The sequence below is a fragment of the Macrotis lagotis genome, chromosome 7 (genome assembly GCF_037893015.1).
Source record: "Macrotis lagotis isolate mMagLag1 chromosome 7, bilby.v1.9.chrom.fasta, whole genome shotgun sequence".
NCBI lineage: Eukaryota > Metazoa > Chordata > Mammalia > Peramelemorphia > Peramelidae > Macrotis > Macrotis lagotis.
Window position 1 is genome coordinate 168,606,317 of NC_133664.1, and position 6,865 is coordinate 168,613,181.

At 39.5% G+C, this 6,865-nt stretch overlaps 1 pseudogene; it reads right to left on the reverse strand.

The window, feature by feature from the left end:
- Nucleotides 1–4,522: 4,522 nt before the first annotated feature.
- LOC141493896 (peroxisome assembly protein 12 pseudogene) lies at nt 4,523–5,457 on the reverse strand (annotated as a pseudogene).
- Nucleotides 5,458–6,865: the final 1,408 nt, after the last annotated feature.

Here is a 6,865-nt window from a genome sequence, read left to right on the forward strand (position 1 = left end):
TCATATGTTTGGCATTTGAACATCATAGTTTATCAGAGTTGTGATCTCTGTAGAAAATTTGAATGCTTTCTTAGCTTAGTTCTAGAATGAACTTTAGTGTCTAGTGTCTTCTGTTAGGTGATCTCCAGAATCTTCTAACGGTAATTAAAATGAAAATGATTCAGTTTTCTATCATGACACTGCTATATTTTGCAAATTGCTCAGACTCATGCCAATGAGGTTAGCACTAAGCTTCCGTAGACCTTCACTTTGTTAGTCAATCTAATAGCTCTTTTCTGTCACACTTTTCTTCACTTTCCCATTCTAAATTCAGCAGTGTGTGCATCAGTTTTGTTATCAATATGAATATTCCTAGAAAGAACGCTGCCAAGAAAATTGATCTTCTCTACAACGTTCAAAATTTCTCTATTTCTTATATGGTTCCAAATATGGATGACGTAGTGTTGATTGATGGAACATCTTTGTTTTCTTGGTGTTAATTGATATCAATTACAAGAGTGTAAGTGCCAGTTTAGAATACAATTTTATTTACAAACCATTATATAGAAGAAAATGTTGGAAGATTGCAATCAACATTACATTATGAAACTACATTGAGGTTTGTGGGGGGAGGTAGCTCAAATTTGAAGAACTTATATCATCTTAAGAGACAACAATTATTTTGGCTAAAGATCTCATGGTCCAAACAAATATGGGTCCAAACAAAGCTCCAAGGAAGTAGAATGCTTTTAGTTGCTTTATTTAGTAAATATTTATTGAGTATCTACTACATACAAGAGTTTTATAAAAGACCAAAGCAGAATAATACAGTGCTCTCCTCAGAGTTATTGTAGTTTAAGTGGGGAGATAAGATATATACATAATTATTTACATTATGAGATACTTATGATATATTTCTCAACTTTGGCATTGTAATAAAACTTAACAAAATAAAAAAGTTGATATCAGTGGGTAGGATAATTTAAAGATATAAAGAAAATTTGGTGACTACGTAGAATATGGAATGTAAGACAGAACTAGTAGATATTACTATGTCAAACATGTAAGTTTTCTGTATTTCCAGAATTATCTAAATTTAAACTTTCTATTCTGGAACACACACACACGTAGTCATATAAATTCAGCTCTTTCCATTTTCATTTATTGTTAGGAGTGAGGAAAAGCTGTGACTACATTTACATTTATATGTCCTTTGGGCAATAGGAGACCACTATATAGAGGGACAATAGAAATAACAAATGATATAAATAAAAATGCAAGATTTGCTGACAATATTATGAAGAATAGATAAGGAAAACAAGAGGAACTTTAATGGACTTTTTGGGGGCAGAAAGGTGGAGGCTCAAGGTACTAGGGATGAAAGATTATTATCTATTTATAATTCAGAAGAAATTTTTAACAAAATGTACATTCATTATATGGTTGCTGCATCTGAAATCCAACGTGTAAGATTTCAGTCATTTGGAAAGATAAGAAGTTCTTAACTAATTCACTATCATGCATGCTTTTCTTATTGCAGATCATAACACAGCAAAGTCCTTGAGTTGAGATTTTTATGAATCCCTAAATTGAGTTTTGATCTAACATTGGACTGATGAGTTTGATTGTGTGAAGGAGCAATGAAAATGTAGATTTGTCATGCAATTAACATATAAATGGAAAATAAACCTAAAGTAATAATTTAATGAAAGTATCAAAATTGAGAGTCATTGTCATTTAAAAATTCAACAAATTGGGGCAGCTAGGTGGCATAGTGGATAAAGCACCAGCCCTGGAGTCAGGAGTACCTGGGTTTAAATCCGGTCTCAGACACTTAATAATTACCTAGCTGTGTGGCCTTGGGCAAGCCACTTAACCCCATTTGCCTTGCAAAATATAAAAAAAACTCTAAAAAAATCAACAAATGTCATTGGTTGTAATATTGTGACAATACCATATCTGTGCATCAAAAACTAGTGAAACATTTCTGGCAAAAAATCTTTTCAAATTTGCCTTCCACAATACCATCTTAGGTAGAATTCATGTATTTTTCTTCATAATTCAGTAGCAAATCTTTCTTACAGTGGTATTGAGAAGATTTCTTTCCATTCAAGATTTTTCCCCTTTAAATACTATTTTTTTTCTGCAAAGTATAAATCATTAAATTTTAAGATATAAGTTAAAGAAAATAAAGTTCCCCTATAATGAAGAGTTAGGAAATATTCAGCCTTTTCAAATCATATGACTCAAATAGATACAAAGATTATCAAAAGAATATTCATGGGACAGCTAGGTGGTGCAGTGGATAAAGCACTGGTCCTGAAGTCAGGACTACCTGAGTTTAAATCCAGCCTCAGATACTTAATAATTATCTACCGGTGTGGCCTTGGGCAAGCCACTTAACCCCACTGCCTTGCAAAAAACCTAAAAAAACAAAGAATATTCATGATCCAGTAGTAGAGATCATAATGCAGCCATATAAAACACACAGAATGAATAATCTTCAGATGAGTAAATTGTCTTCTACTGTAAATGACTTTTCCCTTGGTTGATATGTTTTCAAAACAATAATTTTCTTTGGTCTGCCTGGACACTGGGAATATGTGAAACCATGTTCAAAAGTCCAAATTTTGGATCTTTGCTGCATCATTACTATAGCTATGATGAGATTCTGGTTTATTTTCAATTTTGAATGAGACCATAGAATTAATTTCATATTTTGAAGGCCAAAGTCATTATCAATGTGACTATTTGAACAAGTTGAAAAGGATAATATATAACTCCATAACAGATAATTATGTTGGTGTGGAGTTGAAGTTGGGAAGATATGGATTCAAAGGTCACTCTGGATATTAGTTGGCCTTATGATCAAGGGAATTCTTTTCATTTCTCTCAATTTTCATCTTTAAAATTGAACACATAATGTTGTTTTCTGCCATTTTAGAGATTTATCAATGATTTCAAATAAAAATGAGAAAAAGTACTATACATACACATGCGCACACACAGATATATATAAACATATGTGAAAGAGATGATTGGTTGTCTTAGTTGATAAAAGGGATTATGATACAAAGAAGAAACTGCTACCCTCTCTCTTCCTTGCCTATTTCCAACCTGGTGCAATTCAAAAGTAAATGAGAGGAAAAAAGCTATCATTTATATGTATACATTTTTGGCTGGGAAAGTTTGAGAAATAAAGAAGGAAGAACAGAATGCAGAAAGGAAGCTGATTTAGATTTACTTAGCATACAATTCCTGTTAAGAACTGCAGCCACCTCTAAGGTGACTGCTGCCAGACATTTCAGTGACTAGCAGGGCCTGGTTTCAATGGAATTGAGTTGGGGATACTATGGCAACCAGTCTTCTTTCCAAATTACTAAGTTTTTCCAATGGATTGGGGGTTATCAGATACCAATTCTGTTTTAGCCTTATTTCAATCAATATGAAATTATTAGATATAGTTATTTCTTCTCTTTTAGATAAAATTTGTAATAAATTTTACCTAATAAAACATAAACAATAGTAAACAAGCACTAGTGTATGGACTCTCTTTTGAGAGGAAATAGATCATATTTTTTTTTTGTTGTTGTTGTATAAAACCAAAATTTATTTTTGAGGTATGTTACAGAGAGGGCTTCATAAAAATCATGATTAATGGTGAGACATGTTCATGCTAGCTTAGTAGATACCTCAGGGACTTAGCAAACTGCTTATACAAAGCTGTTTTTCTGCTCCCTGTAATTTGTGGCACAGTGGAGAAAAGAGCATTGGGTGAGGAGGTCAGGGCTCCACAGTAACCAGGTTGGGTGAATGTGGGCAAATTACTTCTGAAAAGGGACTTGGACTAGACATCTCCAAGGTCCCTTCCTGGTCTAACATTCTGGGACTCTGACTTAAAGTTCTCAGCCTGCTTGAAATAATCAACCCAATAGAAGACTTGACCTTAATCAGTTTCCCAAAAAAAGATAAATTATGTGGCTTCTTGTGAAGGATTCACTCTAAATCACAATCCAAACTAGACAGGCATTAATGAATGCTGAAGGGGTGTCAATTTGAAAAAGTGACTCATTTTCTAAAGTTTAATTTCCATTCAAAGCAAAATCCTTTAGACAAGTAAATCCTTGGAGAGGAGTCTGCCTAATGACTAGAATTCCCTATTTGGATGCTTCTTGGGCTAGTCTGGCTCCAAAGGTAGAGGGGACTGTTCTATCTTTTCTCCCTCCACATGTATCAGCACTCAAATAGCTTGATTAAAGTACACTCTAGATCTTATTTCAGATGATCCTCCTAGTGGACAATTGTCCACCGAGCTAATGACTGTTTTCATTAATTTCTGAACAGGAGTTAGAAGGCATATTAATAAATTACATTCAAATGAATATGTATTTGATTTAAAAAATGTTTTGCTAGGTAGGCTTTTTAAGGTACAGGTAGTACTGAGATGGGTAACTAGGATGGCTGAGTGTGACCGAGTAGTACCATGTACTCGTCACTAGGGCAGAATGGCAGGCATACCGTCAGGCATAGTTGGCAAGATCATTCAGTTTTCAGGGGAGTATAGTTTAACCAGGTGCTGGACTTCTGTTGCATCACCTGTGATGGGGCAGGTTTGGTGACTCCTCACCTAGTTATATATACATCGGTAACAAAACACATAACCAGAAGTGGCCAGTGCAGTGTCATTCACCCGGGTTTTGCGACATAAGGGGCACACTGTCTTCAGCTTTGGCAACAGGGATCTGAGTTGTAGTCCAGGTGCACAGGGTAGGGTAGTCAGGGATTTGATGGTTTCTTGATTTTCAGAGGAGTACCACCCATCTTGGAACTGTAGGAAGAAAACCCCTACAGAAATGCCTGTGGAGACAGATACGGCAAGGCCTCCTATAGCTTTCTTGATAGCTGATTGCACCTTCTAGCGTATGCTGGCGGGCAGCCGCGGGGGCGCCCCCAGCCCGCGCAGGCCCCGCAGGCCCCGCAGGCCCCGCAGGCCCCGCAGGCCCCGCAGGCCCCGCAGGCCCCGCAGGCCCCGCAGGCCCCGCAGGCCCCCAGCCCGCGCAGGCCCCGCAGGCCCCGGGCCATCAGGGGGGCCAGGCGCACGCCCGCCAGCGCCAGCAGCGGGGAGTGGGAGGCGGCGCCCAGCGCGTAGCGCAGCCGCTGCAGCAGCAGCCAGCCCTCGCAGGCCGCGGCCCGGCCCGCCACCGCGCGCTTGAGGCCGCAGAAGTGCTCGGAGAAGGAGGCGCTGGCCGTGGCCAGGTGGTGCTGCTGCAGCAGCAGGGCCAGCCCCGCGAAGATCTCGTCGAACCACCTCCAGAGGAAGCCGCAGCGGCCCGGGTGGGCCTGGGCCAGCACCTTGGCCATGTGCTGCAGCGCGGGCCTCACGGCCGCCATCAAGCTGTCCTGCGCCACCCCCTCGAAGATGGAGGACCGGTCCTCCGCGCCGGAGGCGGCCGAGATGCGGGCCCCGTGCTCGGCCATGGCGCGGCTGCGCGGGCGCTACGGGGCCAGGCCTGCCCGGACCTGGGGCGGGGCGGCCCCGCCAGGGGCTCGGCCGCCATCTCCGGCCCGAAGGGAGGAGGCCGGGGCGGCCGCCGCCAGGACTCGGGCCCCATGGAGTGGCCCAGCTCCGTGCCCAGGGCGCCCGGGGCGGAGCTCCCGCACTGCGCAGCCACACTCGGCGGGAGCCCGGCGCTGTACCAATAGATCCTATTATTTTTAAAATTAGTATTTTTACCAAATATAATTCCAAATGAATTCACACATTATGAAAGGGCAACATTTTAAAATAGTTTAGTTTGCACTTAAACCTCAGAATAAATTTTGCAATTCAGCAATACCTTTCCTTCTGCATTGGGTTCTACAAAATCTTTGTACATATGATATGCTCAAACATAGTTTATAGACTGGTAAATATATGTGATACAATGAAATACCTGTGTGCTATGAGCAGAGAATTATATACACAGGAGAAATATAAATAAAAAATAATTTTGGGAAAAATGTGCTGATGATTTGTTGAAAAAAATAAAGGCATAGTTTGAGTAAGTTTTGTTGGTAAAGAGGCAAGGGTCTAAAATGAAGAAAGGAAGAAGGGTTACCTATTCATAACTTAAGATAAACTTTTAACAATCTGTGGCACAGCACCTGATACTTGTTGCATTTCAGACACTTAGAAGTATACTATAACATTTTTCATTCACTATCATGCTTTTTGTCCTTGAGTCAGAGTATAAGTATGGTAAGCTGGTAATAATTTTTACCCCAAACAACTCAAATTGAGAATTAGATGATATAAGTATCAGTTCTTTCCCATACTAACTACATGTTTATTAAGATCCTTCTCACCTGGTCATACCTTTTAACAACAGTGATTTCATCACTATGTATTTCTTCTCCTTTGTAATTGCATTTCTAACCCCTATTCCTCCTACAACCTGATTCCCCAAAAGTGGATAGTATTTGAGCACTATTGTGATCTCATGATGCCTTCAGATATATTTCCTCTCTCCTGAATATATATCCTAGGTTAGTTCTCCACCTTTTTGACTTATATGCAAAACTTTGTCTTATATCTCTGTCCCTATTTACCCTGTTCAAATAATCCCTCAAGCATCAGGTTTTCAGACCAATGGACTCATCTTGACAATTATTATGATTGAATCCCAGGTAGAAATCGATCATAATAAACTGAGCAATGCTTTAAAGAGCAAGTCATCTTTTCATTGATTTGCACTGTTACTAAGAAATCACTGGGAATAAAGTCGAAAACTGCTCTTAATCTAGTGTTAAATATCTAACTAAAGTGGTACAATTATTCATTCTATAGCACCTGAAATAACAATGAAGACCCTATTCCTTGACAGCCAGGATAGCCAAAATAATATGG